Below are 26147 nucleotides of genomic sequence, written 5' to 3'. Positions count from 1 at the left end.
TAAGCTCCTCTTCCTCCTCTAGTGATGAGGGACCCCCTCAAAGACGCCCCCGTAGAGCAGCTGAGACCCCCCCCCCAATAATTGATCTCGTATGGACCCCACCACCAGACAATTTTGAGCCCCAGGTTCCTGAGTTTTTGGCCATCCCAGGAATCCAATTTGATTCCACAGGTCTCAGAGAAATTGACTTTTTCAAATTATTTTTCTCTGATGATTTTATAAATTTAATGGTGGACCAAACTAATTTATATGCCCAGCAGTTTATTGCTCAAAACCCCACGTCATCATTTGCTAGGTGGACCCCTGTAGATGCAGTAGAGATGATGACGTTTTGGGGTCTGGTGTTTCATATGGGCATAGTAAAAAAGCCAGAAATTAGGCAATATTGGAGTACAGATGTTCTGTACAGCACCCCATTTTACCGTATGGCCATGACTCGGGCTCGTTTTGAGATAATCCTTAAATTTTTGCATTACAACGATAATGCACAGTGCCCACCCAGAGATGATCCCACCTTTGACCGGCTATTCAAAGTCAGGCCGGTCATTGATCACTTCAGTGCCAAATTTGAAGAGATGTACATCCCAGATAAATTCATTTGCATAGACGAGTCCCTTATACATTTTAAAGGAAGGGTTAAATTCCGCCAGTACCTTCCCAGTAAGAGGGCAAGGTATGGCCTAAAAATGTATAAGCTGTGTGAAAGCACCTCAGGGTACACTCACAGGTTTAGGGTATATGAAGGGAAGGATTCAAGAATTGAACCGCCAGAATGCCCCCCCTCCCTCGTAGGTGTTAGTGGAAAAATTGTCTGGGATTTAGTGCACCCCTTCCTGGATAAAGGTTATCACCTCTATGTGGATAACTTTTACACCAGCATCCCCCTGTTTAAGGCCCTTGGTTCAAGAGGTACAGCAGCTTGCGGTACTGTGCGCAAGAACCAAAGAGGCCTCCAAAAAACGCACATTGCCCAAGTAATGAGAAGGGGTGAAAGCAGGGGAATATGCACCGAAAATATGTTGTTGGTCAAATATAAGGACAAGAGGGATGTCCTTATACTGACAACAATTCACGGAGACAGTACCACCTCCGTCCCTGTACGAGGTACCAGTACCCACACCTCAAAACCTAATTGTATCCTGGATTACAATAGGTACATGGGCGGAGTGGATCTTTCAGATCAGGTACTGAAGCCGTACAGTGCCCTGCGGAAAACAAAAATCTGGTACAAGAAGCTGGCCGTGTATATCATCCAGATGGCACTGTATAACGCTTACGTGCTATTCCGTTCTACCAGCCAGAGGGGGACATTTATGCACTTTCAAGAGGCAGTCATAAAGGGCCTAATATTTGGGAACCAGCAGGCAGAGGGCCCCAGTACTTCTAGTACTGGCCCCCGTATTGTACCAGGGCAGCATTTTCCTGATGAAATCCCCTCCACTGGAAAAAAGGGCAGGACACAAAAAAGGTGCAAAGTTTGCTATAAAAAGGGAATAAGAAAGCAAACTATTTTCCAGTGTGACACTTGCCCCGACAAACCCGGCCTATGTATAAAGGAGTGTTTTAAAATATACCACACATCTATGGATTATTAGGTTCATAATTTCACCGTGCTTCGGGGGTCTTGCTAATGCCACATAGCACCCACCATTCATTCCACCAGAATCTGAGCCGCAAAATCCAAAAATCACTCCTTCCCTTCTGAGTCCTGCCATGCACCCAACTGGTATTTTTTGGTCACATATGAGGCATTGCCGTACTCGGGAGAAATTGGGGCACAGATTTTGGGGTGCTTTTTCTCCTTCATACCTTCTGAAAATGAAAAATTTTGAGCCAGAACTGCATTTTTGTGTAAAAAAATGTAATTTTTCATTTTCACTGCCCAGTTGTATCAAAATTGGTGAAACCCCTGGGGGTTTGAAATGTACACTATACCCCTAGATGAATTCCCTGAGGGGTGTAGTTTGCACAATGGGGTCACTTGTGGGGGGGGGTTCCACTGTATTGGTGCTTTGGGGGTCTTGCTAATGCGACATAGCACCCACCAACATTCCACCAGAATCTGTGCTGCAAAATCCAAATATCACTCCTTCCCTTCTGAGTCCTGCCACTTTTTGGTCACACATGAGGCATTGCCGTACTCGGGAGAAATTGGGGCACAGATTTTGGGGTGCTTTTTCTCCTTCATACCTTCTGAAAATGAAAAATTTTGAGCCAGAACTGCATTTTTGTGTAAAAAAATGTAATTTTTCATTTTCACTGCCCAGTTGTATCAAAATTGGTGAAACCCCTGGGGGTTTGAAATGTACACTATACCCCTAGATGAATTCCCTGAGGGGTGTAGTTTGCACAATGGGGTCACTTGTGGGGGGGTTCCACTGTATTGGTGCTTGGGGGGTCTTGGTAATGCGACATAGCACCCACCAAAATTCCACCAGAATCTGAGCTGCAAAATCCAAAAATCACTCCTTCCCTTCTGAGTCCTGCCATGCACCCAAATGGTATTTTTTGGTCACATGTGAGGCATTGCCGTACTCGGGAGAAATTGGGGCACAGATTTTGGGGTGCTTTGTCTCCTTCATTCCTTGTGAAAATGAAAAATTTTGAGCCAGAACTGCATTTTTGTGTAAAAAAATGTAATTTTTCATTTGCACAGCCCAGTTGTATCAAAATTGGTGAAACCCCTGGGGGTTTGAAATGTACACTATACCCCTAGATGAATTCCCTGAGGGGTGTAGTTTGCACAATGGGGTCACTTGTGGGGGGGGTTCCACTGTATTGGTGCTTTGGGGGTCTTGCTAATGCGACATAGCACCCACCAACATTCCACCAGAATCTGTGCTGCAAAATCCAAATATCACTCCTTCCCTTCTGAGTCCTGCCATTTTTTGGTCACACATGAAGCATTACCATACTCAAGAGAAATTGGGGCACAGATTTTGGGGTGCTTTGTCTCCTTCATTCCTTGTGAAAATGAAAAATTTTGAGCCAGAACTGCATTTTTGTGTAAAAAATTTAATTTTTCATTTTCACTGCCCAGTTGTACCACAATTGGTGAAACCCCTGGGGGTTTGAAATGTACATTATACCCCTAGATAAATTACCCGGGGGGGTGTAGTTTGCAAAATGGGGTCACTTGTGGGGGGCTTCCACTGTATTGGTGCTTTGGGGGTCTTGCTAATGCGACATAGCACCCATCAAAATTCCACCAGAATCTGAGCTGCAAAATACAAAAATCACTCCTTCCCTTCTGAGTCCTGCCATGCACCCAAATGGTATTTTTTGGTCACATATGAGGCATTGCCGTACTCGGGAGAAATTGGGGCACAGATTTTGGGGTGCTTTGTCTCCTTCATTCCTTGTGAAAATGAAAAATTTTGAGCCAGAACTGCATTTTTGTGTAAAAAAATGTAATTTTTCATTTGCACAGCCCAGTTGTATCAAAATTGGTGAAACCCCTGGGGGTTTGAAATGTACACTATACCCCTAGATGAATTCCCTGAGGGGTGTAGTTTGCAAAATGGGGTCACTTGTGGGGGGCTTCCACTGTATTGGTGCTTTGGGGGTCTTGCTAATGCGACATAGCACCCACCAAAATTCCACCAGAATCTGAGCTGCAAAATCCAAAAATCACTCCTTCCCTTCTGAGTCCTGCCATGCACCCAAATTGTATTTTTTGGTCACATGTGAGGCATTGCCGTACTCGGGAGAAATTGGGGCACAGATTTTGGGGTGCTTTGTCTCCTTCATTCCTTGTGAAAATGAAAAATTTTGAGCCAGAACTGCATTTTTGTGTAAAAAAATGTAATTTTTCATTTGCACAGCCCAGTTGTATCAAAATTGGTGAAACCCCTGGGGGTTTGAAATGTACACTATACCCCTAGATGAATTCCCTGAGGGGTGTAGTTTGCAAAATGGGGTCACTTGTGGGGGGGTTCCACTGTATTGGTGCTTGGGGGGTTTTGCTAATGCGACATAGCACCCACCAACATTCCACCAGAATCTGAGCTGCAAAATCCAAAAATCACTCCTTCCCTTCTGAGTCCTGCCATGCACCCAAATGGTATTTTTTGGTCACATGTGAGGCATTGCCGTACTCGGGAGAAATTGGGGCACAGATTTTGGGGTGCTTTGTCCCCTTCATTCCTTGTGAAAATGAAAAATTTTGAGCCAGAACTGCATTTTTGTGTAAAAAAATGTAATTTTTCATTTTCACTGCCCAGTTGTACCACAATTGGTGAAACCCCTGGGGGTTTGAAATGTACAGTATACCCCTAGATGAATTCCCTGAGGGGTGTAGTTTGCAAAATGGGGTCACTTGTGGGGGGGTTCCTAAATTTTAGCATCTTATGGTGCCTAGAAACCTACATGGTGCCTAAAAAATAATCTCTTAAAAAGGAGGCTCCAAAATCAAGTAGGTGCTCCTTCTATTATGAAGCCTGTGGTTTGGTCAACGTGCACACTAGGGCCACATATAGGATATTTATGAAAACAAAAGAATTGGGGGAATCAATTTTTAGTCACATTTCTCTAGTAAAATCTACTGTGTTCCTTAGAAAAATGTATTAAAATTGCAAATCTGCAAAAAAAATGAAATTTTGAAATTTCACCTACACTTTGTTTTAATTCCTGTGAAACACCTAAAGGGTTAACAAACTTCCAAAATGCTGTTTTGAATACTGTGAGGGGTGCAGTTTTTGAAATGGCATCATTTATGGGGGTGTCTCACATACAAGTCCCTCAAAGTCACATCAGAACTGAACTGGTCCCTAAAAAAATCAGTGTTTGAAATTTTCTTGAAAATTTGAAAATTTGCTATTCATATTGTAAGCCTCCTAGTGTCCAAAAAAATTAAAAGGAAGTTGAAATAATGATGGAAACATAAAGTAGACATATGGTCTATGTTAGTTATTAACTATTTTGAGTGGTATGATTATTTGTCTCACAAGCAGAAAATTTAACATTTTGCAAATTGCTAAATTTTCCATTTTTTTACGACATTTTGGTATTTTTCACAAAAAAACACAGACTGTATCGACCCAAATTTACCAGTAATTTGAAGTACAATGTGTCACAAGAAAACAATCTCAAAATCACTGGGATAAGTAAAAGCAAAAAAAAGTTATCCCCACTTAAGTGATACATGTCAGATTTGAAAAAAAGGGCTCTGTCAGGAAGGCAAAAACTGGCTGTGTCAGGAAGGGGTTAAGTAGAGGGTGCTATAGTAATCTTATAGTCATAGAATATAGTGAAGAAAATTGATCATTTGGCTTCTTTTGTTGTGTTAAGGCATGGTTGGTACTTGTGTAGTTTCACGGCGCCAGCATGGCGCCGTGCGTCTGAGTCCCCTTGCGGGGCTCGCTTCGCTGGCGCCGTGAAACTACACAAGTACCGCATGGTTCCCTCCCATTCTATAACTATTGCAGATCATGCATAACTTATTTTATTCTTTTAAATGTCAGTTATGAAAATTTCCCTTCATATGGAAAATAGGGTAGCGTTTGACAAATATTACCACTAGATGTCCCTGTTGGTTGCTAAAATTCATCAGATTGCAATTGCTGTAAACCAGACTCATGCCATTGAATGCACAATCCCCTAACCTTACAGCACCTTATAAATAAATAAAGCACAATAATGCTTGTATCATGAGTGTTTTTGGAACTACAAGTCACAGCATGTTCATTATACATTGCCAACTTTTATTATCATAGCTATTGATGATATTTTATTTTTAGTGCACATTCGTTTCCTGCAGTACTGTAATTTGGAACAGTGTAACTGTACAATACAATATAAATTATCACAGACTAGGTAGGATGAGGACACAATTGATCCTAAGGCAGCTAACTAACTTTTAAAGCATATGGTGGTAAGTTACATGGAGCGGAGGTAGTTAAGCACTCAGGGGTAGATGTATGAAGCAGTGATAAGGGAGAAGTGATAAAGTGCCTGTACTTTTGTACAGGCTCACTGAGGAGTAGATGTACGGAGCAGCGATAAGGGAGGAGAAGTGATAAAGTGGCTGGTACTTTATCACCGGCCAATCAGCTCCTAACTGTCCCTTTATAAACCCAGCCTGTAACTTAACAGTCAGGAGCTGATTGGTCGGTCATAAAGTACCAGCCACTTTATCACTTCTCCTCCCTTATCGCTGCTCAGTACATCTACTCCTCAGTGAGCCTGTACAAAAGTAAGGGTGTGGGTGAGGCTACTGTATCTGATTATCAGATTTTTGTTAGTGTCACTGCTGTTTTTGCGCAGCTACTATGCTAAATTATGCAATAGGTGAGGAGTTTTTTTTTCTGTAAACAATCAAAGGAAATGGTGTTGAGTGTTCAACATGATAGAAAGAGGTGAAAGAGCAAAGAGTGGACGGAAGAAGGGGGAGGGGGTGAGTTAGAGATAAATACATCAATGCTAACATGTAAACATCGTTGAAGCGTGGAGGCGTATGATTTAAATAATGTAGTTTGTCCATAGATGGCATAACGAATATAAATTAAGGAGGTTGGCCTGCCTAACAGACAAGCATATAATTCGTGGGGTATCCAGCCCAGCAAGGTGATTTAAGAAATCAGCCGGGTAGATGATCGACCATGATTGAAATTCAGAAAACTGATAGATTTTAGAGTGTTATTGTCTAGTGTAGAGATATAAAGGCCCCATTTTTTATGAAACCTTATAGCACCGGAGTGAGATTCTGCTGAGGAGTATTTGCGGTCGTGGTAAAGTTGTTGTAGTAACCTCCTGTGCATTTCTCCAATGGAAGGAGCAGCCCTGAATATCCAGTGCTTTAATATTATTTTTTGGGAGATTGTAAACCTGACAGTAAACAATGGAAACAACTGCTTAATTTAAGCAATGCCAAAGCATTTATACACAAACAAGCTTTAGGCTAAGGGGACAGGGAGACCTCAAATTGAGTGTTTCTATATGAAAACTATATTTTCCAGCAACATTTTTTTATAGCCGTCAAAAAAGGAGTGGAAGAAAGTGGGTCCTGCGCCTCCACATTTTGGGCAATGCCTTCATCGCCAGGTACAAAGTTGGCTTGGATGGTATTGGGTAGATATGCTCTGTAACTAGTTCTGAAGTGGACTTCTTGTAAATATGCTGAATGTAAGAGTTTCAAGGTCCATACACACAAGCCAATTATGCCCAGCTTGTATGAACAGTGATGACCATTGTCATCGCTGGGGGGAAAGCCGCTCAGTGCACACACGCTGAGTGGCTTTCTCCATGTCAGTGGGAAGGGGGGGGCGTACGGCTTTGCATAGTGCTGCGCTATGCAAAGCCATCCTCAAAGCTGCTCATCTGCTGGTAAAACTAGCAGATGAGTGGCTTTCCTGGCGATGATCCGGGAGCACGCATCCACCGCTCATCGTCGGGATCATTAATTAGTCCCAGATGAGGGGGGAGGATTGGGTGGATGTTGTTCTAGAAGAGTGATCAGAGGGTGGAGTAGGTGAGGGATCTGTGAGCTGTGAGGCATATAGGGATTTATAGAAGAGTTGCATAGTGTGGGCAATTTGTTTGTTGGACGTATTTAATGAGCCTTCAGGAGTATGAAGTGGGAGGACCATGGCCGGTTTCCCTGTGCCCTCCTACAAGTTGGATAAATGCCTGCGCGATTTGTTGCCAAATCTGCCAAAAAATTTGCAGTTAACAGAGAAAAGGTATCTGTCACTTATTTCAGACAAGTATTCATCAAAGTGGGTTTTCACCAATAAGTAAAATGGTTTGGAGGAGGGGGAGGGCATGGTTTTAAAATTCTAAAAAACTTCAGTCAGGGTATGTTGTAGAGATAAATATTTCTTAGAATAGTTGTTATTGGAGGGCGCAGTGAACAAAATGATGACACCTTCAAAACAGACTTCAGAGTCATGCAAAATAAGGAAAGGGTCTGAGTGAGCAGATTCTGCATTATCAGTGCCATATTGTATCTGTGAGGTCTCCAAATGTGTTTTAAACTTGGTAGATTTGCAAAACCTAGCTGGAAATTTCCAGTTTGGTAGACCCTGAATTTTCCAGAAAGCAAAACTGAGATGTAACCATGGCATGATCAGAGAGTGAAATGGGAGCTATGGAAGAGGCAGTAGAAAGCCGAAAGATAGAATGTGAGACAAAGATTAAGTCTATGCGGGAAAAGAAGCCATGCACAGATGACAGACAGATGTATTCAGAGTGCTTCATGGTAGGTGCATATCATACAACAGGTCGTTATATACATGAGCACTGAAAAACATAATTACTATCAGGGAGAGGAGAGGGAAAGGAGAGAGGGTGTGGAACAGCAAGGAATAGAAAAAGAGATGAGAACAACAAATTTATAAAAACAAAATGATGTCCCGCGCTGAGGCCAGTTGGGACTAAACCTCCAGTATCCAACAACAAAAACATAGGTACATGGGAGAAATACCCTCGCCAAGCTCACGTCATGCCGCTCTCCACCAAAAATAAAAGAGGAAAAGCTGCCTTTGATGAGATCACATTGAGGGAGAAAATGCATAATAAAATTTAGCAAGTCAGTGTGCTAAAGAACATACAGTAATATGATAACATCAGAGAATGAAACATTGCAATATCGGTATACGACAGTCAATGCAGAAGTTTCAGCTAAACAGTCAAGTAAGGGGGAGGCCGTGGACGGGTTGCAGTAATAAGAAGTATGGGCAGAGCAGGTGTAAAGACAGCACAGGTTAATAATTCGTGGCAACAAAGGTGAAAGGAAATGTTGTGTCACACAGCAGGCATAAAGTGGGTGCATATGGGACTCTGAGTGTAGAAAGAGTCAGGTTGCAAGGTCAGAAATATCTCCCTAGGCGGCACAGGACAATTCTTGCAGATATGCTGAGGCATTCTTCGGGTTAGAGTAATCTTTGAAAGAGTTCCAGTCGAATATACGTAGTATGGTGGGATACATGTGGTCAAATTTTCGTCCTTGTTGGGAGCCTAGGGGGAGAAGCCTTTCAAGCTTTGGACAGCTCAGCTGAATAGTGTTGGAAAACATGTAGCTTGTGGCCATCCCAGGACAGGTCTTTAATCTTATGAGAGGCTGACCATATTTCAACTTTGTGGAGGTAATTTAGGCATTTGAAGAGGGCAACACGAGGCTTACCCTATGGACCCTCTTGACCGCCATGGCTTGGCAAACAGACTCAATATGAAGTAGGGAGGGTAGAGCGTTGTGTATAAAGTGGGCTAACGCTGGGCCCTTAACGGATTCCAGCAGGCCAACCAATAAGATGTTCTCCAGGTCCTCCACTCTGTTACAGAGCTGGTAATTCTCAATATTCAGCCTCTTAACATTGTGCTGTAAATCTGATATGTCATGAGAGGCAGCTCCCAGTTGCTGTTCAGTATTTGTCACCCCGTGGGAGTGCAGCTGTATTTGTACTGCTTTTGTTAGTAAGGGGGTCATGGCAGCATTAATAGCCTCTACGACTTCCCTGTAGGTGACAGGGGCTTCAGATCCCTGACTTACATGTCCCGAGTGACTGTATCCCTCTGCTGCAGCCTTCTTTGAAGCAGGGAGCGAGCAGTCACTGCTGTCATCTGGTGTCATGTTTCCAGCTATTCTCAACTCTGGGCGCAGAGGCTGCGGCTGCTGCGTGGTCTGTGGTGGCTGGGAGCCCCGTGGGTTGAGGTAGCGGTCCATCCAGCTGAGGGGAGTGTGAGTGGGAATTAAAGGCAGCAAAAGAGGCTTGAAGAGCCGGGTGTGTGAGGAGTCGGAGGATGGAGCTGGAAGACAGAGCTCCTTACTCCATCAAGCCGGGACCGGATGTCCTAGCCGAGGAGTTTAAGTAGGAAAAAAAAAAGGCCATTGCTAGCTTCTCTGACCTGCTGCATTCAAAGACACAGCCTTGAATCAACTGTGTGACCATCTGCGTTAATACATCAGGTTCTCTGGATGTCCTTTAACATCGTGTTGCTGGGGCCAGTGAAGGTGCCGCCAAGGAGGTGTTTTCTGTAAGGCTCTGCACTGCTGCCCCCAAATGTCATCAGCATATCACTTGAGCTACAGTTTGTTAGGCCTTGTGACTGATGTGCTCCACCTCATGGCAGAAAAGGAAACGCCAAAGATTCATATAATAATCTGATTGATCTAAATCACTGAATCAAGCCCAAGAAGCAGTGCTGGGTTAAATACAGTTCAGTGATCGCACTCAGTGAAAAAATGTGTGGGTCCTGGGGATCCCTCACTTTATGAAGTTGGGGTCCTACTTGGTCTTTTTGGGTTCCATTGCATAATATGCTTTTGATCTAAATCTCCATACCGGGGGCAATGAGGGAGAGAGAAAACAGGGGGTGAAAGAAAAAGACAGCTGGGGAAAGAGTGAGTGACAGACTGGGTTGTTGAGAGCACTGGAGAGCGAAAAGGTAATGGGGAGAGAGCAAAATAGAGCAACGACTGGGTGGGGGGGGGGAGGGGGGGGAGGCAATGGGGTAAAAGGGTGAGATGTTGGGGGGGGGGGGGAAGGGGTTAGGTGATGGGGACGAGAGGGTGTGAGGTTACAGGAGTTACGTGAGAGGGGGTGAGGTAATGGGGGTGAGTCAATGGGATGAGAGTGAGGTGCAGGGGGGTAAGCTGATGGGGGGTTAGGTGTCGTGATGAACTGGTTAGGTGAGGGGTGAGGTGATGGGGGGGCGAGAGGTACTGAAGTGATGGGAGGTGAGGCAACAGGAGATGAGGTGATGGGGCAAAAGGGGATGAAGAGACGGGGCCAAGTTGACGGTGTGATAAGGCCAGGTGACGGGCAAAATGAGGGGATGGAGAAGTGCTGCTTGGCTACTGCTACATGGCTGCCAGCCACTGCTCAGCTTGGGAATATAGTCAAACACCTATTCAGTGCTCCCACAGATTAGACAATTTTCAAATACTGTAGTTGAGTCTGCAGTGACCATCTTTAGATAAAAGACCTTCGTTTAGTCTTGCTGCAACCTAAGATGTGGTTGTAGTCTCAAAGATATGCAAAACAAGAGAAAATTATTTCACAAAAGTGTAAAATTAGTTAAACTGTGAGCTTTGGTTGCTTATCATAAATATCCATTGACTTTCCATTTTTCCCCAGCAGATGTCAGACTATCATTGGCAATAAAACAACCAATTGCATAAATAGTATACATTTTCTACTAAGTTTTTTTAGTTTTATATCTAGTCTGTAATTTACAGTCACTTTTTCTGGATTTTTCTTTTATTAAATTATGTTGAAGGAACTTAAAAAAAATGTGTATAATTTTGCTGATGCTGCTAACTGTGTGAAAAATTGTGTGGGGGTGGGGAGTTTGAATAGCTAAATAGATTGCAGGGAAATTCTGGCTATATGTCAAGCAAATAATACAAGACGTCTTTACTACTAGCCACGGCCATTTATCCTAAACAACAACGAATACAGCGGTATGAAGGCTATAATTAATGGAAACCAGTGCTTTGTTTATGCAGTTTGTCAAAATGTGGGAACCATAAGTACTGAAAATTTATATTTTTATAGACTGGATGCAGAATGGAGTACAGTATTAATATTTAACAGTACAGATGGTCTATAGTATAGGCTGTTTCAAACATTTAAATAAGATAAGTGGTTAGGAAAAGGACATGCCATAATAAATAAATAAATGCACAGACATAATAGAACCATTACTGCACTTTGAAAGCTTACGTTCTCCCACCCCCGCGTTTGCCTATGCCCCTCCATTACAGTGAGGGAATTCAGGAAAATAAGCCCATGTCATGAATTTAGCATGGGCTTCTTTGGTGGGAACCAGAAATCAATGTGGTCACCTGAAGAGGGGGGTGGGGGGTGGGGGGGGTGTTTTCCTCACTCCCCCGTTGTGACTCCAGGACTCGATTGTGCTCCTTCACCACCACTGTTCGCATATTTGCGATCTTCCTCCGAACCCAAAGGCAGTAGGCAGCACTGTGACTGGTTCTACTGTAATTAACCAATTTGTTGTATGCCTCATTCCTTTTTGCCTGATTTGCGATCGTCCTGGTGATTGGTCTTCCAGAGGCAGCTGTTTTCCATATATATATATATATATATATATATATATATATATATATATATATATATATATATATATATATATATATATATATATATATATATAATCTCAATGAATCTTGACCAAAACTTGTGGGACATTGTTGCAGGCATTTCTGAAAAATATAATGAAAACAAAGACATTTATGAATAATTGAAGGCTATACTCATGGAAAATACAATGTTCTGGAAAGGTAAATATGTCAATTAATGTGCAATAAACCTCTGCAAAAAAATTACCTTTTCAAAAATGCATTGACGTGTTCCACAAATGGCCAGGGAAATATTTCAACTGCTAACAGCAACTACAAAAGAAAGATAAAAAAAATAAAATAAAATATTATATGCTAGTATAATATTAAAAATCTAGTACAATATTAATTACATACTAATACAACCAGTGCACTAAAATGCAACAGCAAGCTGCAGTTCCATTAAATTAATTAAAACATGACACAGCAGTCGGCTCCGCCAGTATAGTAACAAAAACATGACACCGCGGTCTGCTCCAACAGTAGAAACACAATAACATTACACACCAATCTGCAATATAAACGTGACAGCAGAGTCATGATGTGTACACACCGGCCGATATGGCTTCCAATGTTGACGATATAGTCAACATCGGAAGCCATATCGCATGCTTTTTAGGGCATGCGAGCCCGATGTGCTGCTGATGCGCGCTCTCGTGTGAGCACAAATCGGCAGCCAGATAGAGAGGGCAGCCAAGACTATATAGTGCAGATCTGCACTTTATAGTCTAAATTGTGCCCCTCCATGCATGCTGTGCGATGCAAGTCCCGATGCGATCTGATCACCCCCGTGTGTACACACCATCAGCTTCAACAGTACAATAACATGACACACCAACTTGCACATTAATACCAATATGACACAGCAGCCTGCTACACCAATACAATAACATAAACATGACAGCGCAATGTGCTACACCTGTATAACTGTATTAACATTAAACAACAGGCTAGTCACCATGCATTACAAACAGAAAATACAGGCTACTCTACATGTATCATTACACCCCTTACTGCACATTATCACATCCCTCCCCTCTGCATATCTTTACCCTCCCTGCACATCAACACCACCCCTGCACATTATCACCTCATCCTCACCCTGCACATGATCCCCCTGCACATCATCACCCCCCCCCCTGTACATGAACACCACCACTGCACATTATAAGCTCATCCTGCACATCATCACTGCCGCTGCCCCCCCCCCCCCCCCACGCACATATAATCATATGACCCCCCACCCACCCAAGTGCTGGATAGCAGATCAACTTACTTTTAGTAGTAGGGACAGGGAGAGTGATTTCTGGCAGCAACATGCGTTTTGTGCAGGCCTAAAATGGCTGCTAATCATGTGCTGAGGTCTGTCTTAGCGCCTTTGGAGTTTAACTGACAGGAGGGCGAGGCGATGCGATGTCCATGTTAACTTCAGAGGAGTGCTTGTACAATGAAATATCGCATTGTACAGTAAAGTGTACCATGCGATGCGATTATTTCATTGTACAAGCACCCATTACATGTGATGTGATGGGTGCTTACAATGATACCCCACTATCCACGCCACCCCGAAGCATGGCGAGCGCAGCGGAATGCATCCTCCGACCTTTTCAAACCCCCACAATCCACGTCGGCCTGGAGTTGATTTTATATATGTGTGGCGAGCGCACGCGTATTATGTCACATGTATTACGCGTCCCCTCGGCTTGTCTTTTGCCACAGATCTCCTCCACATATGCTCCTCTAAATAAGAGGTCAGATTCTGCCTCCACTTTGCAGCCCCCCACATATGCTCCACATGTTGCGTATGAACTCCTGATTCAGGGTCCACGAAGTTGAAGGAATGGTTAACTCTGGCGTGCTCGTAGCTGGCTGCTCACAATTCTTCGCTTTTATAAGCACGCCCAGCAGTCACTGTAAATCACACTTCCAGGGGCAACGTAAGTTTTGATGGCATCAAGCAGGGTTGTGGCGTCTTTGCGTTGGACTTCAATCATAAAGCATCTGCCAGTCTTTCTCCAAATGCCGCCAAAGACCCACTGCGGTGGAAGAATCCTTCCCACGTTATTCTTCCTCTTAGTGTAGAGGGTCTCATCCACTTCTACGTCCCGGCCCTCCAATCTGCTGCTGAGGTTGGACAAGCAAATCAAACGTACATGCCTCTCTCATACAGGCGTTGTAGCATACTGTTGAGGCAATACACATCCCCAGCTCCCTCTCACAATATGCTACACTTGACCGTTCATGTGCCCACGAATATATAAAGCGTATTAGCTTGATGATGGGGAGATGGCAACCTGCAAACCACAGACCAGCCCGCACTGCCACCTTTCGGCGACAGGCCTTTATGTGGCACCTCCAGGTGCATTCCTTCATAGACAGCCTCATGGGGTGTCCATTGACACATGTCTGCGTCTGAGGCCGCAAATTGTGTGACTACAGAAAGGTGAGCGCCTCCTCCTCGGTTGACGGAAGACTAAAGAGTGACATCTCACCTCGTTCAACGCTGCTGCTGTGACTACTGAAGGCAGAAACAGGGGGAGAACTCTGGGTAACATCCATGTCTGGCAGTGTTTTACCTCAGAGTGAGGGACTGAGAGACTTGGAACAGTTATTTACAGTTTATTTTTTCACAAAACTTTATTAGCAAAACAGATTTAATGTACTACATACATTATTAATAACCTATGCATATAAAGTACTAATATCCCATCACATCGCACTGCACTAAAACGGGACTGATGCGATGCGATTTTCTTCCTCAAGTGTACGTATGCTAATTGGGTGCCCAACTAACCTATAAGTACCATACATTTATATAAATTAACAGATGTTTGGAGGACAGTTTTTTTTTAACTGACCGTATAGACTTTTTGGTGGTCATTCAGCATGGTTGCACCTGCACTATCATGTACTAATGTTTCATACTTCACACATGCGCAGGACTTTCTGAATTTGTGGAAACTGGTCCTGCAATGTCTGAAGCCTGAAGGTCAGCTCACTACTGCAGCAAGTGGCATCTGCTTGTTATAGATGCCTCCAGTTACGTTACTGTACAGCGCTAAGAAAACATCATTGATCGGAACTCCAACCGCATCTCTTTGGAATTTAATCTGTTTTTCCGATTTAATTTTGTCTACTATAATATATTCGTTGGATGAATGGCTTTTAAAAGTTTGTAATACCCCTAATACAAATGTATACTCCTTTTAATGCCAAAAAGATTTTATTCTGGAAGAAGTCCATTCGATCAAATGAGGGTTGATGGTGCAGTCAGAATGCTTCAGCATCGCTACGTGTGTAGGCCTCTTTAGAGAGCATACTCTTTAGAAAAATTGCCTTTAATACCAATCTCTTCAATATAATTACTGTTGAAATCCAAGTCGAAAGGTGTCTTTAACATAGTACAAGACCTCTGTACAGCTCTAAACTCTTTATTTATTATTCTCTATATTTATATACAGTACTGTACAAAAGTTTTAAGCATGTGTGGAAAAAGGCTGCTTTTAAAAAATGAAAGCGTTTTTAATAGTTTATATTTATCAAATAATAAAAATGCAAAGTGAATGAACAGAAATCAAAGTCAAATCAATATTTTATGTGACAATCGTTACACTTGCACACAGCTTTTGGAGGAACGCATCTTGGAGAACTAACCACAGATTATGTGGCTGTAGGCTTGCTCAAATGATTTGGTCTCTTTCTTCAGACTCGATGTTGTTGAGATCAGGGATCGATGTAGGCCATATCACTTCCAGGACTCTTTGTTCTGCTTTATAATGAAGATACTTCTTAATGACATTGGGGGGTGAGATTTAATAGGATGAGAAATTCAGAAACTGAGAGATTTGATAAGAAATCTCCAGTTTTTTTTTTTAAAGCGGCAATTATTTACACTGCTAAACCAGTGTGATTTTGAAGTGTAAATGATTGCCGCTTTAAAAAAACTGGAGATTTCTCACCAAGGGCGGTATTCAATGTTCTCCGATAGTTGTGTTTTTTTCGCAATTTCTTTTTTTTTCGCTCATTTTCTATGTTCGATACTTTTCACCTATTCAAAGTTTGAATTTTGGTATTTCGATAATGTATCGCTTGTTTTTTAATGTTCGTTCCTCTCGCTTATTTTTCAGCGATAATTTCGCTTTGCTCTGGCGATATCTTTAATTTATCGCCTTTGAAAGAAGGCGTTAATATATATCTATATGTATATATATAATACATACCTATTCGATGTTCACTTTATGCAGCCTTCTGTACATTTCACGTTGTCATTATCGCCATTTTTTAACGATTTCATTTACATGCGCAATGAAAGTTAAATAAGACTGTAATAAATAATAACATAACTGAAATAACGCTTTTTTACCACTAATGTTATATAACTATTTATTACAGCTGTAACACTTGTAATTAAATATATATTTCATTTATTCGGGGATATTTTGCAACATTCACTTTTAACCATGATCCTCGGGAGCATCATGTGATCTTTTTTACCCATGATTCATATCTCCTTCATGATCATGATCAAATCATCTACGACGCACGTGTCCACAATGACTAAAATCCGCTCGTCCACTCCAATATATACCTTTTAACGATGGCGGGAAAGCGAAATAACAACTCCCACCGTTCGCCTCATAGGTGTTTTATCGCAATTATGCGTTACGCGTCACACTAATTTTGAATAGCGGGAAAAATGAACTAAGCGATACATTAACGCAATACGAAACAACCGATAACATTTCATTATCGCCATGCGAAGCACTGACGCAGAACATTGAATACCGCCCCAAATCTCTCACTTTCTGGAACTCTCATCCTATAATTATCTACCTTTTTATTTCTCAGCTTTTTTTTTTTAGGGTATCTAAGGATGCTCATACACTTCCTCCGTCGCATGTGATACCCCAGGCTCCCGGGCAGCAGGATCAAATACTATATATCATATGTGCTCGTTATGTATACAATGTATTGAATGCAAGGCCTGCAGGATTCGACAAATTCTCAGTGTAGCCCTTGCAATCTCTGTCTCCCATCTGATGCACAGTCCAGTGCATTGAATTGGAGGTTACATGGGAACATATGATTTTATACTTTTTGCCTAATTTCTTGTCCTGATGCCTCGGAATTGGATGAAAAATGCCCAAATCATATAAGACTATGGGCACCTTAAGTATACATCATGAGGTATAATTGTTTTTTAATTGGAGTACAAATCCCCAGTGTACAAGTCAGCAATCAAAGTGCACTGGGTTTACTGCTTCTTGGGGGGGCCATTTAAATAAAAATATTTTCTCTATCTAATATAGTTTGTTTTCAGTTGTCCCCTCACTGGGCTCCCCCCCCCCCCCACACCTATTTTCTCTCAATCCTCCCAGTTATTTCCCTCCTTTCCTTCTTTCACCTACTTTAGGTTAAACTGTTTGTCAATAATCAATTTACTTTTGGCAATGCTTTGACAATTGTCTCCTGCCTTATCTACAATGTTCCCGTTACTGTTATTGAAATATCTACTTATTACTGCAGTTTGTTTCAGAACAAAACAATATCTGAAAGCAGCTAATTTGAATGTAAAAAGAAAAAACAAAACAAATGATCTAGATGTACAAGGTCGGTGCCTATCAGGCAAAACCTAGTGTTGGTGTACAATCTTTCTTTGTGATAAACACCTGAATTCATGCTGTCAACCCGAGAATGTTCAAAATGCTTATATAGAATCATCCACAAATATTGCAGTTTTTTTAAATTAACAGCGGTGGATGTTTTTAAGCCCTGATTTACACATGTAATGTTATCTAAATAACCATGTGTACAGCGATATAAAATCATCCGAGTAGGGGGTATTCCCCCCCCCCCCCTCTATAATTTGCAGAATATTTTTTCTTTCATTAAAATGCTGGTTAGAAATCCAGCAGCAAAACAATCCATTTGTATAGATAAACCCACTGGTCTGTACACTAAAGTTGCCAGTGCCGATAGTGGGTTTGAAGAAGGGAAGGCATGGGCTTTGACCTCCTTATATCACTCTCATATTGATCTCCTATTCCTGAAGCAAATGTACTATTTTGCTGTCGTATCGCTACATGGAGAGGGGAGGGGGGGGGGGGGGGGCGCTGCAGCCGTATCCTGCATGTACCAGGGGAGGGGGGGGGGTGTTACGGTGCCGCTCACCTGCACAGGGGAAGGGGGGTGCAGTAGCCCCACCGCTGACCTGCTCCAGGTTCTAGGGGAGGGGAGGGAGGGGAGTTTCCGGCACCGCTCACCAGGCTCCACTGAGGGGGGGGGGTGTCTGCTCCCAGGCAAATGCTTAATGCTGATTAGTGGTGGTGCCGGCCCTGACTACAAGTCCCAATACGCCATTGTTATAAGCACAAGGACAGCAACAATTCTGCCACTATCCCACACAAAGCTCTCACTATACACCAACCGGTGTCATACACAAATCATACTACAGATATGTTCCTGTTACAAAGTACCCATACAATTCCAACTACATCAGTATTACCTGTGTATTGATCACAGGAATATGTAACTTAACATAGTAAAACACATTATCTATACAATACACAACCAAACATCACGCCTATCTACAATATAACTAGCAGATGTTATCTGAACTATGCCATTAATACCATGCTATGTTTCTACAGTATATAGAGGATACTAAGCTGTACTCTTGCAGGGTGGATTGCCAGGTGAGCACACATATCCCATCTTGCTGGTCTAACAGTCAGTGCCATACCTTCTTCAGTCCAAAAGTCTGTGCAATACTAAACCCTTGGAAAAAAGCCCACATGGATACTTCCTGTGGGTGGTTCCTGAATAGGAAGCAGTCATACCTTTTGGTTCATCCTAAAACAAAATGTAAATTGATAAAGTCACTTATTATCTAGCAAAACTGTTTTTCTGCTGTTAATACAAGAGCTATATATCCAGCATATGTATAACCAGATATTTATGTAAAATAGAATATTATAGATTGTTTACACTATAACAGATACCATCAGTCTGATGGGGAGAGGAGATGGTGAGTCCAAATATGACTGTGCAGTAGATTATTTTTAACCTGGGAGTTTGAAGTGTGACACGCTTGCGATTAAGGTCTTTCCAGCCACTACGTTATCATGCCTACCAAAAAACCCAAGGGACTGCATCCACCTCCAATATCCTTCCCAACTCAGAAAACTGCTTGTTCTGGTTCCTCTCCACCAAAACTGACTGCTCCTGTTACTGCAAACAGTCTGGGCATACCTGGCCCTCTGGTTTAGTCATGGCATCCAGTTTAAAGCCATAAGCCCCATATACACTAGAGGATATAGTATAATATATAGCTGAGAAAGGGCTTTATAAGTGAACATGCAGATCAATTTGGCTATATGTTCATGTTCAGCAGGTCCCGGTTTGTCACTGAATGATATATTTTACCTATATCACTCAGTGTGTACCCTCCATATTGGCAGCCAGCATTAGGTACTGTGCATGGGTCTTTACTCCACAGTCCACCTTAGTGTTAGAACTCTGGACCTCACTGTGACTTTAAAGTGAAGTTAAAAGTTGAACTTTCTGTAATTGGCGCCCACACAGATCACTTGGAATGTAAAAAGGAAGAACTGGTGGCTTTAGAAATTAAGGTACTTATGTACTAACTGGGCTGCCGATTTTGAAATCGGGTCCATCGCATTGCATTGCATCCGACCATATCGCATGCGATGCGATGGACCCGGCGCTTCGGGCTCGGTGGCTCGCTACGCTCGCCACAGGTTTGTATCCAACTCCATGCCCACTTGGATAGTAGGGGTATGAAAAGGACCCCTTTTTCCCATTGAATTCCATGTTAAAATGGACTCAGTCCATTTTAACATTGAATCATATGGAAAAATCGGGTCATCGCATCGCATCTGATTGTATGCCTTAAGTTTAAGGCATACAATCAAAAAACCGGCAGCCCAGATAATACATAAGTACCGAAATTAACTAATATCAGCTATCTTAGCTGATTTGGAAGACTGCTCACGGTGGAATAATATCACGATCCAAGGTATCCCTACCTGTTGCCAACTAGGAACTATCAGACTATGGGCCTGATTTCAGACCTGCTTGCTGGGCTGCAAGTGTTCGGAGCCAAGTGAGCAGGTTAAAGCCACCCTGCCAAACGGCCTTCCATGCCCATGTGCAGGGCTACAAACGGATGTGTTCGAGTACACATCTGTTTGCAAGCGCACGCACAGAGGAAAAATCATTCCATGGTTACTTACCATTGAATTACCTTTTTTCCTCCTCTCTCTGCTGCCTGGTAACTCACACGCGGTCACACGGTGGCTGTGAGGATCTCAGCGATTTCAGGCAGGGGCCGATGTCATGCACTCCCAGCATTTCTATGGGCCTGCCCACCATTTTTGTTGGCACACCCCTGATGATCCGGGGATCCACCCAGCACCACCACAGCCTTTCAATCAGTGTGCGAGCACCTTGCAAACACAGATGTTTGCTGAAGGCACTCTCAGCCGGGCCCTGCACATGCACATTACGGGAAATGCGCATGTGCAGTGGCCTCACCATTGGCAGAGTCCAAATTCAGATTACACGGATGGTGTAATGGTTAACATTACCGCCTAATAGTGATGAGGTCATGGGTTCGATTCCCACCATGGCACTAATTGTGCGGGGTTTGTATATTCTCTGTGGAAAATAAAATTGCACCTCTACGCCATTAAGGTATTACGACCACCCTCTAAGAAATTCCAGTACGCCATTTGCGTCTTAATTGCTTAAACATAATTACCGAAGTTGGATGTTAAACATTAATGGTTAATTCTTAATGATATGTCCCTTCTTGTTTCTTTCTGTTTGTGTGAAACTCCCTGAGTAAACCCAGACTTAGTTTTGACTTAACTTGTTATAATTGCCGTCAACAATCGCAAGGTCAGTATATTGAAACAATCACTATACATGACCTTAGAGATATCTAGTCTATGTTATCTCTTGAACCAATATGAATAAGAGACAAAGGACTAACTTACAGCCAGAACGAGTTCTCCGCTTCTCCCCTTCATTCCAAGAACAAAGAACAAGCATGTTCTGACGAGATTCCCATGAACAGGAAGTCGTGCCCGTGAGGTGGATGACCAATGAAGAGATGCCCGGCCTCTTTCCTTTACCCAATGACCATCCAGTTTGACCCCACAACCCCTTGCTTTAAAAGCCTAAACCCAGGATCGCTGAGCTTATATGTGATCGAATCAGAACACATTCCCAGGATTCTGGGGGGATTCTTATCCGATCATGGTCTCTGCTTTCTCTTGACAGTAATTGTTATTCCTTATATGTGCTAGTTGTTATGTTAGTTGTACCTGCATTTGTTCTCTTTGTAATACTGTTTCTTTTTATGTATACGTTGTACTGCATACATCTATAGTTTTATAGGTACTTATGTAGTATCTGGGCGCCCGATTTTAAAATCGGGTCGGAAAAATCGCATCGAATCACATGCGATCTGATGCGATTTTCCATAGGATTCAATGTTAACATAGGCCTGTTCATTTCCCCACTATCCAAGTGGGCATAGAGTTGATTTTATAAAGCGTGGTGAGCGCAGCGAGCCCCCGAGCCTGAAGCATGGCGAGCGGCCGCGGATTACTTAAAATGTTTTCCGCGTCCCCTTGCGGGACTCGCTGCGCTCACCACGCTTCGGGCTCGGTGGCTCGCTGCGCTCGCCACGCTATGTAAAATCAACTCTATGCCCACTTGGATAGTGGGGAAATGAACAGGACCTTGTTAACATTGAATCCTATGCAAAATCGCATCGAATCGCATTTTGCCGAAAATAGCATCGAATCGCATCTGATTGTATGCCTTAAGGTAAGGCATACAATCACAAAATCGGGCACCCAGATACTACATAAGTACCATTTTATATTGCTGTTATCTTTTAATCAATATATTAGGACACGGGGTCGGATCTGTGATCTCCCTATAACCAGTGTTTACTTTTATTTTTTTCTTTATAAGTGTAACCACATCCCAGGCGCAGCATCAGCTTTGGTCATAATCAATTTGTTTATCGATTTTGGTATAGTTAATGTATCGATGGTAAACCTAAGGTTATAAAAATATGTTCATTGCATAAACCAGTGGTTCCCAAACTTTTTCAGTCCAAGGCTAAGCCAAAATAATTACCGAACTGTCCCTTTTTTAAAGTAGTTGTGATAAAACAATGCTAAAATTATTATTAACTTGCTTGTAAAAATAACAAACATAAATTAAAAAAATATATATATTTCTTCAATTCGATTTCTTTCAAAGATCAATTGACAGCACTCGTTAACAGGAATAACATCAAACAAAATAAACACCAATAAGAGGCAGTTATTAAAGAGTGATCAACAATTACAACACTTTTTAATGGGATATGTGAGCCTATTGTGCACTACACAACTTTTCAAACCTTAGGATCAGCTTGGACACTGCCACCCTCGTTTCCTGTTCCACATTGATTTTTGAACGATACTTGCTTTTAATTACAGCAACTGCTGAAAACCCGGCTTCACACAAATATGTTGTTGCAAAAGGAACAAGGATTTGTTGTGCTTTAGCACTGAGCATCGGATATTCATCTTTAATGGATATCCAAAATTCTTGAAGTCCCATACTGCTGAATTTTGCTTTCAAGGTCTTGTCACAGGAAAGCTTGATTAGCTTTTCTTCTTCTACAGAAGTAAATTCCGTTGGGGCGCTAGTACTGAATGGATCTTTGATCCATACAAACTTTTCCATATTTTCAGGAAAATATTTTTCAAACCAGTCACTGAGGTTTTTTAGGTGCTGCTCAAAAACTGATTTAAGTTCATGTGTCAAACAAACATCATTGGATGTAACAAACTGATGCAACATGGGGAAACAGTCATCGTAACTGTCTTCATTTAATTTTCTTCTCCAAAGAAATAATAATTTTTTCCTGAATGCTGATACCTTCTCTGAGAGTTTGAGAATGTGGGTGTTGTTTCCCTGCAGTGAGAGATTCAGTGCATTCAGTTTATCAAAGATATCACAAAGGTAGGCTAACTTGGACAAAAAAAACAGTATCCACGTAATTATTGACACACTAGTGTTCTTCTTCCGCAAGATATGAGTAGAGTTCCTGGTGTAATCTAAAAACACGAGAAAGTACATTGCCACGGGAGAGCCATCGTGAGCTGCAGTAGTACAACAAAGATGTGTGCTCAGAGCCCATATCCTCACACATTTTTCTAAAAAACCTTGCCTTCTGTGGCCGAATCTTTATAAAATTTACAACTTTCAATACACTTTCCATCACCGCATTCAGTGGAGGACTCAGATGCCTTGATGCAAGCGCTTCCCTGTGGATAATCCAGTGGGTCCACAGTGCATCAGCAGCTTTGTTTCATATGAGTGCCTGCAATCCTCCATAACAGCCAGACATAGAACGGCCACCATCAGTACAGACATGAAAGCACTTTGTCCAGTCTAACTGGTTTTCAATCCTAAAAAGTGTCAATGATCTGAAACAAGTCTTGTGCCTTTATACCGGCGGTTATAGTTTTACAAAAGAGAAGGTCTTCCACAATATAAAGCGTGTGTAGCAAATCAGATGAGCATCCTTATTGCTGTCTGTTGCCTCATCTAGTTGCAGTGCAAAATCCTTCCCTTTCATTTTTTCAATTAATTGGTCCTGTAGATCTTCAGCCATATGTTGGTTTCTGCGACTGATGGTATTGTTTGATAAAGGTACCTTCGAAAGCAGTTGTTAACCAAATCCACTGCAGCCGGTAGAATCAGTTCTTCTGCGATGGTGTGAGGCTTTTTACACATCGCAATTCTATGTGCCACCTTGTAGGGTGCAAGCAAAGCATTGCTTGGTATGGATGCTTGCTTAAAAAATGTGCCTTTTTGTTCTTTTAATTCTTTTAGCTTTCTGATGAAGAAATCACGTGGTTTCTAGCCATGTTAGGGTGATTGGTCTCCAAATGGCGTCTTAGTTTGCTTGGAATCATGCTTTCTGCTGATATCTTCAGGCAAAGTACACACTGTGGACGCTCTACATGGTTGACATCTACAGATGTAAAACCGATGTCTAGATAAGAATCGTTGTATCTGTGATGTTTCCTTTTCTTCCCAACTGCGCCACTGGTCTGTGGTTCTTCATCCTTTTCTTCACTACCAGTCTTCTTTCCAGTGTTTAAAAACCTTTCCATTTTTTGTGCAACAAAATTATTCTGTACTGGAGCAATCACAATAAAATAATTTAAGTTGAAGGCAAATCCTTTTGTAGCTTCTATCTGATAAGTTAAATTGTGCTTCCAAAAAGCAGCACCATAAAAACAGGAGAAATGCCACAGGTTACATTTATAAAATCCATACACCCTCTTACTGAAAATTTACTGAAAAAATAACACCATTAAGGCTGAGCAATGGATCATACCCAGTTGCTTAGCATACAAATATAGGTAACTAGGTGTCCCGTGCAACAATTTTGCATGCAAATAAAATACAATACATTTTATAGGGAGGTTGGTGGTTTGTAGTAAGATGAAAGAAAAAACGGTTCATTTGTAGCCATTTCTAGTAGCCGAGCAAAACTGATCATCTTAAGGGGCCTACACATGGGGAGATGCAGCTGAGCAAACTGACTGATGCTAGATCGCTCAGCAAGATTGCTCAGCACACAGCGAACACTGGCCCTGACCGATTAATATCCCACATGGTGGATATTAATCACTGGGCAATATCGGCGTGCAAGGCAATGCATCACTATAACTATGGCATTTTGTAAGCAATCTAGTGAGATCACTTACAAAATGCCCCTAAAACGCTACATGTGTAGGCCCTGTTAGCCGTGCCATATCGACGCAACCAGGTAAAGAACTCTAGGGGCCAAAAGTCAATTTTTAACATAGATTTTAAACATAAAATACAATGTGCAAATGCAAATTAACAATTTGTCAGAAGCGGAGAACTTAATCTTAAAATGGTACCTCATTTATCGATTTTGGTTAAAATGGGATGGACACCAAAAATCCCCTTCTATAAATAATACATATGATTGGTAGGAATATGCATAACCTGGGTCAGCCCTTTTAAGCCACCGGAATCCCTTGCACTGTTGTTCCTACCTGACTAGGCACGTGTGCTTTTAGTTGTGAAACCATGGTGCAATGTACAATGCTGCATGAAGGCTTGTTAAAGCAGGCCTGAATAAAGGTTTTCGGGGCCTGTGCACTAAAGATGGGGGGATGATCTAAAATTGAGGGCATACATTGTGTCATTATTCACAGAAAGAGAAAGAGAGAAACTGAGAGTTACCCATTGTACTCTTGGCCTCTTTCCTATTGCCCCCTCTAAATCTCTCCTATTGCCACATCTGTCTCTCTCCCATTGCCCCTATGTCTCTAATTGCAGCACCCTCCAACAACCCAGCTGTTAGGGTGCTGGCAGTCATAATATCGACGCTGAAAAGCCGACTTGCAGGCAGAAGACTGGAATACTGACATCAATAGATTTGCCAATTCCAAAATCCTGACTGCCGGCATCCTGATTGTAAGTATACGAATGGCTTAGACTTCTCCAGTGGCACTCCAGCTCTGCGTCTGAATTGCATCAACATACTTTAGTATGGCGAGTGTGATTCATAAAGGAATGGAAAGTTATGCTTTCTACTCTATGGCGTACAGATTCGCCATCTCAGAACGGGGAAATCTGTACATCGATGCAGAAATGGCAAGAAAGCTAAGTGTCCTATAACTCCCTATTAAGCAGCACCTAGACACTCCCCCTTTGCCAGCTTGTAAAAGTCACTTCTAGTACCCCCCTGTAGCTCACATACCCAGTGGTGTAAGAAGTATATTTTTCTTGGTGGTACTGATAGCGTGCGCTGTAGGTGTGGAAACATGGCATGAGGGCGGTGTGGTGACACAAAGCTAGAGGAGTAGCTACATACAATAGGAGCGTAATGCCCGTTACACATGATGCCACACACCATAATACCTATTACACGACACCACACCGTAATGCCCATTACATGTTCTGCCCTACATGTATAATACCTTGTATA

The 26147-nt window shown here is 42.2% G+C and overlaps 1 protein-coding gene and 1 long non-coding RNA gene across 3 annotated transcripts in view; one reads left to right on the top strand and one right to left on the bottom strand.

Annotated features, from left to right (window-relative positions):
* The window catches only part of LRRC20 (leucine rich repeat containing 20), a 586357-nt gene that overhangs the window by 59484 nt on the left and 500726 nt on the right, over positions 1-26147 (top strand). The window lies entirely within an intron of this gene.
* Positions 12107-26147, bottom strand: part of LOC146007174 (uncharacterized) — a 63629-nt gene continuing 49588 nt past the window's right edge. Inside the window, exons 2-3 of the long non-coding RNA XR_014444264.1 lie at positions 12288-12352; positions 12107-12163 (exon numbers count right to left, since the gene is read on the bottom strand). This is a non-coding gene — a long non-coding RNA (uncharacterized LOC146007174). The remainder of the gene's footprint in view (positions 12164-12287; positions 12353-26147) is intronic.

The sequence above is a fragment of the Crinia signifera genome, chromosome 6, assembly GCF_055691185.1.
Source record: "Crinia signifera chromosome 6, ASM5569118v1, whole genome shotgun sequence".
Lineage (NCBI taxonomy): Eukaryota > Metazoa > Chordata > Amphibia > Anura > Myobatrachidae > Crinia > Crinia signifera.
Note: the sequence above shows the minus strand (reverse complement) of the source record. Positions and strands in the feature narration are given on the sequence as shown.